The sequence below is a fragment of the Ambystoma mexicanum genome, chromosome 3q (genome assembly GCF_040938575.1).
Source record: "Ambystoma mexicanum isolate Mex_15411 chromosome 3q, UKY_AmexF1_1, whole genome shotgun sequence".
NCBI lineage: Eukaryota > Metazoa > Chordata > Amphibia > Caudata > Ambystomatidae > Ambystoma > Ambystoma mexicanum.
This window is the reverse complement of record NC_090926.1, coordinates 5093662-5110954: the sequence shown is the minus strand read 5'-3', so window position 1 is coordinate 5110954 and position 17293 is coordinate 5093662. Positions and strand designations below refer to the sequence as shown.

The 17293-nt window shown below is 46.8% G+C and overlaps 1 protein-coding gene across 9 annotated transcripts in view; it reads left to right on the top strand.

Annotated features, from left to right (window-relative positions):
- Positions 1-17293, top strand: part of TNRC6B (trinucleotide repeat containing adaptor 6B) — a 2246995-nt gene that overhangs the window by 931172 nt on the left and 1298530 nt on the right. The window lies entirely within an intron of this gene.

Below are 17293 nucleotides of genomic sequence, written 5' to 3'. Positions count from 1 at the left end.
AGGCAGCTTAGCCCATGTTTGGAACTTTACATTAAGCACCTGTATAATTTGTTCATAGTTATCTGTATACAGTTTCTGCCTATCTCGGGATATCATTATACCTAGGTATTGTATATATCTGGTTGCCTATTTGAGATTCTCCGTTGTAGTCGGGCTTATGGTGTGTGGCGTCAACGGGAGGATTTCTGATTTTTCGTTATTTATTTTGTATCCTGAGTAGCCGGCAAATTTATGTATGTCTTGCGTTAGGGGTGCTAAGTTGGTTTCAGGCTCCCGGACATACAGTAACGTATCATCCGCATATAGCGATATCGACTGGGGTGGGCCTGACATTCGTATTCCCTTATCTCCATGTTTTAGTCTGACCATTATAGCCATGGGTTCAATGGTTAGTGTGAACAGTATTGGCGAGAATGGGCAGCCTTGTCTGGTACCCCTGCCCAGCGCAAATAGGTCAGAGATTGTGTTGTTCGTGAGCACTCTCGCCCCTGTTTTTGTGTAAAGCAACTTAACATATTTTACAAAGTTGGGGCGCATTCCAAACTTTCTGAGCACTTCCAGGAGATACACCCAAGACACTGAGTCAAATGCCTTTCTCGGCATCTAGGGATACCGCCACTGCCTGTGCTTCTGGGTTTATCTGCGCCATTATTGCGAACAGCCTGCGTAAATTCAAGGCTGTGGATCTTGTGGGGATGAATCCATTCTGATTGGGATGGATCAGTGTCTGCATGTTTGGTAATAACCTGATCCCCAAGACCTTGGCGAAGCCCTTGGCGTCTACATTGGAGTGACAGTGGCCTATACGATGACATGCCCTGCGGAGGGCGGTGGGGTTTTGGTAACACTGTTATCGCTTCTCTCATTGAGTCAGGGAGTTTATTTAATTCCATTGCCTCCTGCCATACCTTCAACATGATTGGGACCAGCACTTTTCCGAATTCTTTGTATAATTCTACGCTTAACCCATCGGATCCCGGGGCCTTCCCTGAACTTAATGCTTTTATCGCTTCTATAATTTCTTCCTGAGTAATCTGGTTTTCAAGGGCCATTTTAGCTTGTAACAGGAGCGTTTTGAATTTCAGGCCATTTAAGTATGTTTGTATTTCTAGTATTGAGTTCTTATTTGAATATAAGTTTTGATGAACTTCAAGAATTCGTGGTTTATGGCCCGTCCCCCCGTTACCACCTCGCCCTCTCCGTCTTGGATGCATGTGATTGGAGTATGTTGGCGATCAGCTCTGATGAGGTTGGCCAGGGACCTTCCCGCCTTATTACCTTCCCCATATATATGCGCTCGGGTTGGGGTGCTATGTATTGTACTTCCCTCGTGGCCAGCCTGTCAAAGTCCTTGAGGAGTTTATCTCCGCTAGGGTGTCTGTGTTTCGGGTTTCAGTATAGGATTTTTCCAGATTTCGGAGTTGTGTCTCCGTCTCGGATAGCTCGCGTCTCACTGACCTCAGCAGTCCCGTAGTTTTGGAAATCATTGCCCCCCTTACCCAGGCCTTGAATGTCTCCCAGAGTGTGAGTATTTATCTATCGTCCCCACATTGTTGTTAAAGAATTCTTCCATTTCTATGTGTAAGGATTTAGTCACATTAGGATCTTTAAGTATGTTTGCAGGCATTCTCCATTTCTTTTGTGGTTTTGGGGCATTCCTGAATACTGAATCATTCAAATTTCATTTGAGCCAGAAGGTTGTTCTTCCGGTGTTCTATCCTCCTCCACATCCTGGTAAGGAAGAGGAGAGGCTCCATAGGCTTGATCCTAGGAGAGCGTTGAGCTTTTATATTTCGCGCATGTCCCGGGTCAGAGTGGACGATCAACTTTTCATTGGTTACGCTGGAAAGCGTTTGGGACAAGCTGTGACGAAACAGACTTTGTCTCGTTGGATTATTTTAGCTATCTCCGTGTGTTACCGCTTGGCGGGTAAGGATCCTCCGGCTGGCTTGCGGGCCCATTCTACCTGGGGAGTGGCTGCGTCTGCTGCTCTGCAGAGGGGAGTTCCTATTCGTCACATCTGTGATGCAGCCACCTGGGCTTCAGTACATACTTTTGTACGTCACTACTCCCTCGATTCCATCAGAGGGCAAGATCTGGCCCAGTTCTCTCTTCCGCATTTTGGTTGGGCATGCTAAATTATTATTCTAAATTCTTTCCCACCTCCTTGCTTGGTACTGCTTTGGGAGTCTGTCATAGATATGTAATATGTTGAGGACCCAATCCCCTCCAAGAACAAGTTACTTTCTTGCCTGGTAGCGTTATTTCGATGGGATGGTCCGACGATGTATTCCATATCGCTCCCTCCCTGCTGCCTTCCCCGCTGCAGAATTTCTTTTGCGATTGCAGCTTGCGTTCCGCAAGGCCTTGTGTGTCTGACTGGCAGAAAACTGGTGGCACACGTTCTGGGAAAAAACTATAACTGAGGCTATGGACGTCGTGCGTCCTACTTATCACATCGGGTGACGTTGGCCGTCGGAGGAGGTCCTCGGGGACGGCGCATCGACGTCATTGACGCAGGACGCAGACGCCAAAGGTTTTTCGAAGCAGCACAGCTGTGGGCATTACCTGTCATAGATATAGAATAAGTCGTCGGACCATCCCATCGAAAGAACGTTACCAGGTAAGAAAGTAACTTGTTCATTGCTTCTGTTGAGCCTTGCTACCTCCCGTGCTTGTGTAATGTTGTACTGCTGTGTACTCGTTATTCACGAGCATGTGAATCCATGCCAGACCCATGCTGCAGAAGGTTTAAGTTGGTTACCTGTATCTATTGTTCTCCAGCATGGGTCTGGCATGATGGATTCAGATGTGAATCCTGCCTCTGACCCCTCTGCGACTCTTCTTGGTCATACTGCCACTTTGTGCTTACCAAATCTGAAGATGCCTTCCATAGGTGGGGCTTAGGTAGAGGACTGTCATTGAATGGGGGGCAGTATGACCCATAGGACAGTGATTGGTTTAGAGGACTAATACAGTTATAAAGTGAAATTGAATTTTTTGACTGAGGATTCCCAGCCTGACGGGGAATGTTCAGGAGCATGCGAATTCCTGCCAGACCCATGCTGGAGAACAATAGTTACAAGTAAGTAACTTAAACCTTCCAAATAAATCAAAACAGAAAAGGGTCTTTTAGTATCTTGGAAAAGACCATGGATTTAAAAAGAGCTTATATAATAATGTAAAGTAATGGAGATGTAGAGAAATCAATCTCGATACTTAAAAGTAGGAGCAGCTGCACACCCTTGTGGTCGGTGTAATGTTCGGATGGAACACAGCCCCACCTTCAGTCATTCTGTGGCACATTGTTGTCACAGAATCTGTTAACCCCTTAACTGCTGAGGGTTTTCCCTCAGTGCTGAGCGTTTTTTTCTGACATTTCGGTTTGTCGGCATTTAATCAGCTGTAATTCTTTTGTTACTAGTGACAGCCAGGCCAAATTTGCACCTTTTTCTTCCCACGTGCAGGCAGTTGTAACACTAGTAACAAGACATGTTTGCACTTGTAAGGAAATGGTGTCTGTTAATATAGATAAAAGCAATGCACCACTACATTCCAGAGACTCTTCTGGTTAGGAGGAAATATGTTTTACAAAACAAGCAGTACCACGATCCAAAAACGGAACCATGGTACACAAGGCTTTATTGCTGATGGCCTAAATAGACGTACTGAGCATTTCAAAATAAGGAAAACGAATGTGCTGAAGAATGGCACGCATACATTTTTTCAAAGAGCACAGGTAGACCTTGTGGACTGATAGGTGGCTTGTGCAGATTTCAAACTCGTTCCGAGTCTAAAGCAGCGACTAAATGTAGGTCACATTTGGGAAATTAAAGGGTTGTGTAACAAAGTGCTGTAGGAAATGTATGCAGTAGGAAATGTATGAAAACTTGATCAAAACTAAGAGAAAACAAGTCCTACCTTCCCACACATGTACCGAAATATATGGTACCTCACATGTGGGTTCACTGAGTTGGGCGCAAATGGAAAAGGCTAAACAACTGGTAATTTAAATGCTCTGTGGAAGACTAGATTTGGCTTTGTAGACCACCCACAGCTTTGGGCGTGGGGTGTCGCAGCCACCAAGGAAAGCGGGCAAACCCATGCATTTCTGAAAAGACATCTGCAGGAATCTAAAGAGGTCCGACTTTCGTGAATCGCCCTAGATTTTATTACCCACAAGGCCTGGCACAGTCCAAAATGTAGGGATACCACCGAAATACTGGGCACCAACACACGTCCTACCTTCCCACAGGTGTCCCGATGGAAGCAGTACGGCACGTGCGTTGAAAAAGGGTCAACTGTCCACAAGTCCTGCTGTGATCCTAGGGGGCTCTGGCAGAATCCCCATCCCTCCTTGTAGGGAAAAGCCGTAATGCAGCACAGTCAGAGCTCCAGGACTGTCAGGGTGATTTATTCATCCCTCCCCAGACGGAAAAGCTGTAACAGAGCCCATCTCAGAGCTCCAGGAAGGCTGGTGGTGCTGCATCCAGCTTGAGCCCCTTTCTCCCATGTGGGTCGACTGTCCCCAATTCCAGAGGGAGTCCCATCAGGGTCACCATTCCTCATTGGCGGGAAAACCTGTAACGCTGCACGGCAAGAGCTGCAGGATGGCCGGGGGTGCCGCCCTCAGACTTGTGTGCCTGCCTCTCATGTGGGTCTACTGTCCCCAAGCCCAGCGGCGGCCCCTTGGGCGTCCTGGTGTGGTCCTAGACCTTCCGCAGAGGGAAAAGCTTTAACGCGGCCCTGCTAGAGCTCCAGGACGGCCGGGCCCAAGCCTTGGGTGCCTGTCTCTCTTGTGGGTCGACTTTCCCCAAGCCCAGTGGCAGTGCTAGGGAGCCCCAGCAGGGCCCCTTTCAACCCCAGAGGGAATAGCTGTAACACAGCATAGCCAGAGCTCCAGGATGGCTGAGGGTGCTGCCCCTGGTCTTGGGCGGCTGCCTCGCATGGGTCTACTGCCCCCCCCCCCCCCAGTTATGGTCAAGGGGCAATTCGGAAGGGTCCCCATCCCACCCAGAATGGAGAAGCTGTAACGCAGCCTAACCAGATCTCTAGGATGGCTGGGGGTGCTGCCCCTAGCCTTGGGTGTCTGCCTTGCACGTGGGTCGACTGATGATCTGCCCCTCCGTTGGGGGATTCCTGCGAGGGCTCGTCCCCAGGCATTAGCCCAGCCCCCTGATGCCCCCAAGTTTGCCACTTACCATGTAGTGGATTGTTGTTTTGCCTTCCTTGGGGGCAAATCGGTGCAAAACAGCACTAAGTTGCCCCGAAAGAAGTAGTAACAACATTGTGCCACTTTTTTATTTTTAGGGTGGGGTCTCTGTTTGGCTGGTGGATGCCCCCCACCCCCTAAATCATTTCTCTTGTGGCCTATGGCTCCTTTCTGCTTCCCAGGGGTGGCTAAATGAGGCCAGTCCCCCGTGGAAGCAAAAAAGGATCTGCTCCTCGTTTGGGGGAGGTTTGAGGGGGGGTTCCTAAGAGGCACAGGACCAGCCCCTGATGCCCCCAAGGGGACCTCCTTTCATAGTTCTCCATGTTGTTTTGCCTTCTTTGGGGGCAAAACAGCATTCATCTGCCCCCAAAGAAGGAAAAACATTGCACCACCTTTGTGGCTTTTTATGGGGGTTGGGGTAGGGGGCTGTTTAATCCCTGGTGTCCCAGACCCTCAATTATGCCCTCCCAGGGAAGCAGAAAGGTTTTCCCCCTTCTTGGGTGGCAGGGCGGATTGCTAAATGGGGCTGGCCCACAAGTCTGCCTCAAATCAGGTCTTTTTTTGCCTTCCTTGGTGGCAAATGGGTGCAAAACAGCACCCATCTTCCCCCCAAGAATTCAAAACATTGTGCCATTTTAATTTTGTTTATGGGGTCGGGACTCTACTTATTGAATGATCCTTGACCAGCAATCTCCTTTAGTGAGGGCTTGTTGGAAATGAGTATCTCCTCTTACCAACAAGCCCTCACCAAAAGAAATCTGGCAGAAAATGCCCAGTAGCATGCAAAATGGCGTGTAAATGAAGTTTACATGCTAGAGCCTTTTGGCTTCAGCATGTACATTTTCTTTCCTTTTCCTAGGTATCTCGTTCTCCGCTCTGGAAACTGACTGTGGAGGATGAGATACCTCGTCCTCCGCAATCAAGGGGTTGAAAACAAAGGCAGAGAGATGGGAAGAATGGGAAGAATTTAGTTCTATTCAAGATCATTTACTGGTGGAAGAACGATTTAGTTTTTGGTGAAAACACAGACTGCGTTTGTAGTATCAAATACTTTTCGAATCGATTGTGTACTCCCACGTATTCCACTTGTGATATTATATCTCTCCAGCTTTGCTGCTTCGGAAAAAAGGTTCTCTCGCAGAGGGCGTTGTATGCAATGTCGTCACGTCGATGTCCCTCGAGGGCCTGCGTTGAGCGTCAATGTCATTGTCAGCATAAATAGCGCATGCAGCGCCCGTTGGCTTCAGTTCTGTTTTTCCGAGTTTACGCTTCGATTTATTCACTGCACGCTTCATTTTGTGGCTAGAAAAATGTCGTCTTCATTGACTCCTTCGACACCAAAGTCGGGTTTTAAAAAATGCCAAGACTGCAAATCGAAAATGTCCATTACGGATCCTTGACGCGTCTGCATGTGCTGTCTGGGCTCGGGCCACCGTACCAACGACTGCGGGCTGTCAGGCCATGACGGAGAAAGCTCTCAGGGAGCCAGAGGTAAACTGGCGGTGGGCAGGGTGGCTTAGAAGTTTTCTTGGAACAGAGAAAGTCTGGTGACTCGAGACTCCTACTGGCGCAAAAAATCGAAGAGGTCTCGATCGAGGAGTCGATCGAGGCAGTCTTCGTTTTCCTCAAAGAAGTCAAAGAGACGTCATAGGTCTCATTCTTTATCATCTGATTCCTTTACCAAGGTAATCGGATGTCTGACAAAATCCAATTCCCCCAAGGATGTGGGGTGCATTTAGATGGAGATGATGCATGTTTTCGAGAATGCAGCCTCGACCCTCTCGAAAGAATTGCACAAGAGCCATGCCCAGATCGCTCCTTCGGACGACAAAGGGAAGTCGAAGGCTCCTACTTCGAAGCACAGCATAAAGCCGGCAATGCGCGGAGAACGTTCTCAACCCGACAAGAAGTCGTCGAGAGTATTGACTCAAACAGTCCTTCCTCGTACCACCGGAAAATCACAAAGCGTTGATTAACTCCTTTGTCGACTCTATCAGAGTCAGACCTCTGGATGCAGAAGTCGACACCATGTAAACCGGCACCATTTACGAAGCCGTCATAGAAACCATTGACTGCCATTTCGACTTTGTTGAGGCCTTTGGGCATACAAAACTAGGTTTACAAATCTGTTCCGAAGAAGGTCTTAAGTCTGTCCTCAGTCTATGAGGAGGAACAGCCCCCCTGAAGAGGATTCCCTTCCTTTTGAGCTATAATTTGGCACCCAGAATTTGCCAGAAGAACTAATGGCCGAAGACTCAAAAATGAGACACCTTTATGATTCTCAACAGTCGGCTAGTGGTTTTGACACCTTGCTTGATCTGGAATTTGGCAGGCCTGACCTTTCTGATCATGCAGATTTGTCCTATAGAAAACACATGACTAGGGTCACAGAGTATATGGGTTGGAGCAGAGCTTCTCCTACATATGAACAGGACGACATGACTGACATCCTGAACCAGGGCCCTCAGAAGGACCCAATTCTGCCCTTCCATAAGTCCCTTCAAATTGGGAGGCCCTGGAATCTGGAACTGCAGTTAATAGAAACATCGCAATGAAGTACAGGCCTTCCAGCAGCCACCCAGAATATCTAACCAAGCACCCCACACCTGAGAGCTTGGTAGTTCAGGCTGCCATATCATCCTGGCAATCTGCTTATCCCTCTATTCCCCCTCCCACCCCCAGATAGAGATGACAAGAGGGTAGATGCCTGGGCACTTAAGGTTTTCATGGTAGGCAGCATGGCCTTGAAATAGACCAATGTCCCTTTTCAGATTCACTTCTACCCTGTGGGACTGTGTTGCCATGGCAGTTGATCACATTCCGGAAGGCAACGAAAGAGATGGCTTCCTGGCTATAGATAAGGATGGTAAGGAGGCAATGGGAGAATGTCTGAAGTCAGGTTTGGATACTGCTGACCGCATCAGCAAATCCATGGCTGCTAGCACGGTACTACCCCGATTTGCGTGATTGAGGAAGTCGGGGTTTGCACCGGGCGTGTAGGCTAGACTTCAAAAACATGCCCTTTGAAGGCTTGAGGTTGTTATGCAGCAAGGCGGATGAAAGTCTGGAGAAGCTGCAGACCTCTAAGGCGGTGGCTAAATCCCTTAATGCCTCCATTTGACAACCTCAACAACCCTATTCAGGCTCCTCTTCCGGCAGGGGTCGTTTTTTTCATTTCTATTCCTCAATTGGCAGAGAAAGAGGACAGGCCGAACAAAGTGGGCAAAGATTACCTCGTGGTGGACGAGGTAGGAGTGCTAAATCGGCCCCAGCAGCAGCAACGTTACCCTTAGCTGCTGCTGCAGCCGCCTCTAAGCCACTCAGAGGCCTTGACCCACATGACCCCAGTGGGAGGCAGAATTTCTCAGCATCTGAACAAATGGCGATGCAATACTTCAGATGCTTGGGCACTGGAAATGGTAGCCCACAGTTACTGCCTTCCCTTTAAAAAAAAAAAAAGGCCTCAAGATCATCCACCAGGATCCAACTGTCAAAATTCTGGGTCTGTTCCTTGTCCAGGATATTTTAATCCTGTTAGAGAAAGGTGCAATAGGACATATACCTGTAGCGGAGAGGACAAGGGGTGGTTTTCCCCCTACATAATCATATTCCCACGGACGACAGAGGATTGAGACCATCTTGAACTTGAACAAGTTCCTCAAGAAGGAAAAGTTCAAGATGGGTTACCCTTTCTCAGATCCTTCTGGCTTTCCAACGCCAAGACTGGTTGCTATCATTGGACCTTCAAGATGCTTTCATGTGCCAATTCATCTCAAGCACAGAGTACCTGAGGTTCACGCTTGGCGCTTCTCATTTTCAATTTCGATTTCTGCCATTTGGGCGGACCTCCGCCTGAGGGTTTTAACCAAATTGTTGGCGGTGGTGGCATCGAGTCTCAGGAGAGGGGATTCACGTCTACCCCTACCTGGACAATTTGCTGGTCAGGGCTCGTTCACCAGAGCAAGCCGTAGAACATCTCAGTATCACCTGCCACTCCCTTCACAAACTGGGCTTCTCCCTCAATTATACCATTCCAAAGACTCCAATTCATTGGACCAGTCCTGGATACTTCCTTGCGAAAGCTTCCCCTCCCAAGGTGAGAGCTCAACACATTCAGCATATGGTTACACAATTCCAGAATGCCCAGCATCTTCCAGCCTTTGATTTTCTGAGGTTGCTCGGTCTCATGGCATCCTGCATTTTTCTGGTGGTAGAGGCCTGATGGAGAATGAGATCCCTTCAATCGGTTCTCGGGACTTGCTGGTCCCAATTCTCAGGGAATATGTCTAACTGCAAGTTCCGAGCAGAGTTGCTCAGGACCTTCTATATTGGGCTTGCTAAGACAAAATTCTCAAGGGAGAATCATTTTGGCAACCATGGCTGGAGATAACTGTAGTGACACATGTTAGGGAGAATTCTCTCTTTAGGCTGAATTTCCTAACCTAGTGAGTCCCCCAGCAGCTTTGCTGGATTTCTGGAGTTTGTTTTTTCTCCTGCCAAGAGTGAGACTCTTTTTCTCCCACTCTTGGACATGATTTATGAATTTCCTTTGACTGTTAATGTGTTTTATGGGCTATGGGGTCCTTTACTCCATAGGGTCTCATGTGTTTTTACTATGTGTGTTACACAGCACCCTCCATGCAGTGACACAGGGGTGTCATAGTGACACCCCACCATAGACTCCATACCCTGGGACTGACCACTGTCTCCCAGGGCATGTAAAGTCACCATTGGCTTTACTAGTCCCAAATTATTAACAGAAATCGGTACAAACCTTAATATTGTGGACGTACTGGTTGGGGCAATTCGATTGTCCCGGGGTCTGTTAGTCGAGGGGGCACGTCTCTGTCCCCCCGATCGAGTTTTGGCTGGTGGCAGTGGATACTACTTTTTATATTCGACCGCGAATATATCCCTATGGGATTTTCCCATTGTTCGAGGCTACCAACTTTAATTATGTAATTCTCATAGCCTCGAACATACCGCTGGTTTATTTATTTAATAATTCGATGGTTGGTATTTTTTGCCAGGACTCGATTCTAAAATGGCGTTCTCTTCTGTGACTCCAACCCAAGTAGAGCCCTTTGTTCCACTTTTTGGCGGGCTTCTCCACAGAAGCCTCCAAAAGTGGTGTCACTCTGTCTGGGTACCAAAGGGGGTATGGGAGGGGGTTTAGGCACCCTGGACTGAGTTACCTTGATAACTCAAGTTGCACTCTTGTGTGATTGGCCCAAGTGGTGAGCCGGCCGGCTCACCACTTAGCATGTTTGATTGACAGCTAGGCTGAGTGAATGGGGGTGTGCTGCATAAAAGCAGGGCTTTTGGGACTGGAACTTCAGAAGTCTCCACAGGACCTGAGAATCCGACGAGGGAGAAGCTGAGCCGAACTACCACGACGACACCACCGGTGGAGCCCTGCGGACTCGCCACTTCCCGACGACAGAGAAGATCTCCTGGCTGGAGAGGCTTCTTCCCCTGACTGGTGGGCACAACCAGTTTACCTTCTTTTCCACGCATCCCAGGACGTCTTGTGGTCGAATTTCCCATGCCAAGCACCCCGGCGACCAGATAGCCACTTACCACTGGACCGCGAATAAAAGGACCGCTCCTTTTACCTGAGAACTCCGCGGCTGGTTTCTTCCCTGGCAGTGCAACAGACTCCTGTCTTCCTCCTTGACGAGATCTTCTCTTCCCCCGGACGAAGCACCGACTTGCATCGCTGCCAGGAACAACTGCCCCCGCTGGAGTATTCCACTTTAAGGTACCGTGTCCGCTAGGCCTCCCTTTCTAAAGATTGCTACAAGGTAATAATAATCCCTTAACCTTCTGGACTGGGCTGGCCGCCTTGACCCCCTAACTGGTCCCTTTCTTTTGGTCCAACTCTTTCTGAGCCTTTTCAAGACTTTTGTTCACTGCAACCGTGTGACCTTGGACACATTTCCTTCTGATCCTCTTAAAGTGGATCCGGCCTTCTGAACTCTAACTTCACGGTTTTACTTTGCCTTCCTCTCTTGTTGTGTTCTTGTGAAAGTGTTGGGATCTGTTTCAAATTATACCCTGCTTTTCTCTCCCTTTTTAAAACGAATTATTAGAGTGCCATCTGCGTTAAGCGCTCACCGCTGTCTGAAAATAAGTGGGGCTTTTCTTAAGAATTGTCTAATATTCTTTTAAGGGAGTGTATATCTTTCAGTGACCGTGTTTTTGAACTGCTTAACATTAGTGCTGTGTGTTTTACTAGATGTGGTTTTAAATAAATAAATATATCTCTTTGACACCAAGCTCTGGTCAGTGTTTACTTGTTCTACTGTGTTCTTTTGACCTATTGTGAATACTCTGTATACTGCCTAACTCTTCTTGAGGGAAGTCTGACTGCTCAGCCACAGCTACCAAGTGAATCTGTGTGGTACAGACTGCTACCAAGTGGGTTTGCTGCCAAACACCTGTAGTCTTAAATCTTTTGCAGTGGTCCCAGAGGGAACTGCACAGGTTTCTGCCTAACAACGCATGCCTCACTCACGGGGTGGGGAGCCCACACCAACGAGCTGACTATCAGTGGTCGTTGATCTCCATCGCAGTCCAAACTATACATCAACTTGTTGGACCTGAGGGCAATCAGACTAGCGCAGGAGGCCTTCCTGCCCTCTGTACGGTACAGAATGTCCTGGTAATGAAGGACAACACTGTGGCCATGTACTACCTCAACAATAGAGGAGTTGTAGGGTCACTACCACTGTGCAGAGAGGCAATGCATCTCTGATTCTGGGCAATACAAGAAGGAATCTCTTTATTGGCAGTTCATCTAGCCGGAGAGCAGAACATGACGGCGGACGCTCTTAGCAGGCAGGGCAGTGTCTCCCACAAGTGGGAACTAGCTCAGGAAGTCCTTCAAGAGATCTTCACCCTTTGGGGAACCCCTCAAGTGGATCTGTTTGTAATCAGTTACAACCGGAAGTGCAAGCTGTACTGCTCCAGGGAATTTCCCCCAAGAGGACTCTAGGATGATCCTAATTGCTCCGGATTGGGCCAGGTGGGCATGGTACCCAGACCTTCTGGACATGTCAATCTGCTCTCCAATATGTCTTCACAGAGAGGATCTTCTCTCACAAGAGGAAAGTTGGGTTCTCCATCCAGATGTCAAAATGCTCTGGCTTCACGCATGGTTTCTGAAATACAAGGATTGGCGTAATGGAGATTTTGCTTTCGGCCAGAAGGCCAGCAACCAAATGCTTGTACCAGTGCCGTTGTAATAAATTCAGCAACTGGTGCAGGCATAAAAATGTCAATCCATTCCAATGTGACTGGCAGCGCTTTCCATTTGTAAGCGCTCCTCAGAAGAGAATTCCTATTTTAAAATCCCCTTGATTGTAAAATTTCTATAGGGATTTACTAATGTGTAACCTCCACTTCCATTTAATGTACCTGTTTGGGACCTAGATCTTGTGTTTAAATTCCTGACATGTATCCCATTTGAGCCTTTACATACATGTCCTTTAAGGCATTGAAAACAGTCTTACTTCTTGCAATAACATCAGACCGCAGGCTCTTTCTTGCAAGCCTCCTCATACTACTATCTATAAAGATAGTCATCCTCACGGTAAGACAATCTTTTCTACCGAAGGTAGTTTCCGACTTCCCTTTGTCGCAAAAGATAACTTTGCCATCTTTCTATCCTCTTCCTCATTCAGATAAAGAGGAGAGATTACATAGATTAGACCTGAAAAGGGCTCTAAGCTTTTACATTTCAAGAATGGCTTAATTCCAACAGGCTGATCAACTTTTTATTGGGTATACTGGCCCCGAATTTTGCCTGGCAGTCACCAAAAAAACAATAGCCAGGTGTATTATACTGACCATTGGTGAATGGCTGCCGGAAGGCCTAAGGTCTCATTCCACAAGGGGCATGGCAACCTCTGCAGCTCTTCAATGGGTATCCCAATAAATGACATCTGTTCAGCGGCCACTTGCTTGTCCATTCACACATTTGTCAAACACTACTGCCTGTATTCTTCCTCCAGTCAAGGAGGACTTTTTGCTAACGCCGTCCTCCATTCGGTCCATGATTAAATTGATACTCCCACCTCCAAATTGTTACTGCTTTGGGAGTCTATCAAAAGATGAGGAATATGTGGTAGGACACAATCCATTCGAAGAACAAGTTACTTACCACTCGTTTTGATTTGATTTTCCTCCCACGTATTCCTCATTGCCCCTCCCATCCTACCCAGCTGTACAATTTGCGGGTGTTACACTCTGCGCTTTCTGAGAGCCCACAGTCTTTGGTATGTCTGGCTAATTCCAAAAACGAAGTGGAAAAGGAAAAAAAACTGAACTGAAGCCAACAGGCGCTGCATGTGCTATTTGTGCTGATGATGACGTCGACGCTCGATGGAGGTCCTCGAGGGACATTCAGACGACATCACATACAGCGGCCTCTGTCGAGAAAAAAATGTTTCTGAAGCCGCAAAGCTGGAGAGATATAATATCACAAGATGAGGAATATGTGGGTGGAGCATCCAGCCGAAAGAAAGTTAACAGGGCTAAGTAACTTGTTCTTTTATGGCGTTCTGTTCTTTTTTTAAAAAAAATTATATTATCCGGTTCGCTACAGTGAAACAATCCTAATGGCGTGTCGCGTTCAAGCAGCCCGCTCCAGGGAAAAACTGCAAGGCTTTAGGGTATGTTTGGTGAAGGACTTCCTCATCCTGCGATTACGTTGGGAAAGAACGTGATGACGTAATGGTGTTCATGTCATCCAGTAAAACCTAGCTATTTATTTTATTTATTGGGCATTTATAATGACCTATACAGCCAAGCAGTGTTTCAAGGCGCATCAAGACAAGGGAGGGCGTGGAACACGGGGGGTGTGGGGGGTATTGGGGAGAAACATTCCTACTAAGTCTTGAGACATTCGGATTGTGCAAGGGCTGTAACAAGACTGCAGGGGGTGGAGGGGAGGTGAACGGAACGTTGGGGAGAGGGGGTGAACAGGGAAGAAAAACAATGTTTCCTACTCAGTAATGAGACCATTTGGAGCGTGCAAGTACAGTAACAGAAATGAGGGGAGAGGGCGAGGGGAAGTGAGAGGTTGGGGATGCACAGGGAAGAAGACAAAAGCATTCTTACTAGATCATGAGTCAATTCAGATTGCAAGTGCAATAACAAAGGGTGGAGGGATGGAGGAAGGGCAAGTGAAGGATGGGGGTGAACAGGAAAGAAGACCAATAACATTCCTACTAAATGGGGAGACAATTGGAGGGTGCAAGTGCAGTAACAGAAATGACGGGAGGAGGAGAGGGGGGAATGCAGTACTGGGAAGAACGGTAATGCTCAGGCTGGAGGGAGAAGGATACCTTTGGTGCAAGTGAGTAGGTTCTGCGCTTTTGAGGAGGTGGTGCACAAGGGAGTGCTAGAGAAGTGAGAAGTAGCCAACGGCAAGGAGTGATTGCTGAATCCGCCACGGCTACAGTAACGGAGGAAATGTTGTCCTTGAATGTTTTGGATTAGCAGGGGAACACCTGTTAGAATGAGACTCTCACAGAACGGGTCCATCCAGAGACCTAACCAGGTGATGTGTGAGAGAAAGAGAAGATTAGGAGGAAAGGGGAGTGGGGGGGCAAGGAGTAGGCAGAGTAGGTGAGGGGGAATCATGAAAAAACTTGAACAATACAACCATCTAGTTTCAAGTGTCCTGGATAAAGGGACGACGCTTAAGTTTCAACATACAGCAGGAAAAGCACAAACACCTAGAAGCGAGTTAACTGGGTAGGTGCTAAGTACCCGAGAAGGACAACATGCAAATGTGATAAACGTACAACAGACTAATGCATTGGTGAAAAGGAGTAATAAGAGAGATGGGACAGCTTAATGGGGAGCCGTAATGGCTGTTCCCCCCCCCTCCTCTCTTCCCCCTGCCAGCACCTTCCTTATCTTGTCAGTCGATGCTGGTTGACTTCTGTGCTGCATGCACCCTGGCGAACGCAGGCAATCCAGTCTGGAGCTGCTACTGAAGGAACTGCCCTTTGCCTTGGGGCCCTTAGCCAGAGAAGGCTGCACGGGCAGTGGATTAAATAGGGCTGAAGCTATTGCAAAGTTTGTGTAGGGAGAGGAGGGATGCTCAATGTCCCTATTCATCGCGCTTAATGGAAAAACATTATTTGGAAAACAATGGTAGTGTGTGTGTGTATATATAGAAAGACCTAGTTCTCAGATATTTGCACTTAAGAAGGTGGCAGCATTAACAAGGTGACAAAGTAGAGTAATATAATATTGTGGCAATGTAATTACACCACGTAATGGTGAAAAGTTCACGTAACCAAACATTTATTTCAATCCGTGTACAGATGGTAGGTTTTGAGTTGTTTTTTTCAACATGTTTGATTTTATTTAGAAATTATGCAAAAGCCAAAGGCAGTTGTGTGTTGTAACAAATGAATCAAATACATTGTTCAGATGCTAGTTCTCAATAGCACCACATAGAAAGTTAATGTTCACATAAAGGTTCTTATTAAGCCAAGTACAGATGGTAAAATGGAATTCTATTTACAGCATTTTGATTTGATACGTAATGGCATTGCAGAGCCTAAATCAGTTGTTTAGTCTGGCTGTCAAATGCATTTTCAGACACGCTTGTTTTTAAGCAAGACTGGTTCCCAAGGGACAGCAAGGGAAGGTATCAAATGTCAGGTTCACACATAAACGGAGCAGTTGTAAAAATGTAAGTTGTTCATTCAGTCCATTGATGTTGGTGCCCATTCTATAAATCCATCTTGATTCCTTTTACAATAAAATATCCACAGCATTAAAAGGAGACTTGACGGTGTCGATCACCCACAATCAAATGTTACCAGGAGAGTTATTTTGAAGCCGAAGGTCCTGCACCATCGGTGCTGTGAGTACCCTACATCGAATCCGGGACCTTGGTTCTGACGCATGGGTAATCGTACATCTTGAAGTCTGTCCAACGTAACAGAGGTAACATGGACATTCTATAGAGTATACAGCTGTTTTTGTCTTACAATTTGTGAAATTCAAAAGCTACCCTTCTTTGTGAACAAATTGAAATGATAGGGTTTTGATTGTGAATCTACACACTGAACATTGACCCTGGGGATGGTGGCCTATAAGTGTACGCAGGTTCCACAGTGTGGTGCTAACAGTTTCTTTCTCAAAGGCTGAATGGACTAGTATGTCCTTCCGGTTGGCAGCGCATCTGAGCGTAAACAAAACATGGGAATGATTGTAGACAGTAACTCCAGGTTTACAGTGTGCTATTATTTTTTTAATAATGGCTTTGACTTTTGATGTCATGGTTGAGTGAGTCAGAACACGGGTCATTCTTTCTGTGTTTTTTTCTCATGCACGTTTTTCTCGCTTAGGCATTCCCTAGGGGAGTATCTTGCTCTCTTTTTTTGGATTGAGATATTTTTTTTAGAATAAACTCTACTCTGAAGTCTCAGATTGAGTATCTCTGCATGATGTTTGAAGTCCTTAAGGTAAGTAAAATTGCATCTTAATTCTCAAATACTTCCCAAAGGGGAGGTTGCCCCTAAGGCTCCTCGGATGAAAGTTGGTATAGTGAAGGCCAGTATTCTTTTCTGTGGTTTTTCAAAATAGGGTACAAGTCGGGACCTTAATAACAATCTGTAGATGGAAGTTTATTTCAGGACCATCCCCGTCCAAAGTGATTTGTGTGTGGGGATCACAGTTGTTCAAGCAAGCATAAAAGGCCATTAAACTAATAGTATCAACATGCCAAATTGTCAAAACATCATGTATATATCTCTTCCAAGTAATTATGTGATGTAAGAATTGGTTGTTTGGTCTTATAGCCATCTAGTCCCTTGGAATCAAACTGTGCAATTGTTCCCCAGCAGCACTCAGCACTTCTATCATTGCAGATGTCATTTTGTTGCTTAATTGTGGACATTTTCTTGGAACCTGGTTTAATGTTGATGTCGGCACTTCAGGAAATATACCTTTTGTACAAACTGCTCAGCACGGTACTTTGCCAATTACATCTTTCTACCTGTCCTTCACCACCCCCACTTTTAGTGACTTGCTGGTCTTAAATTGAAGCCACGG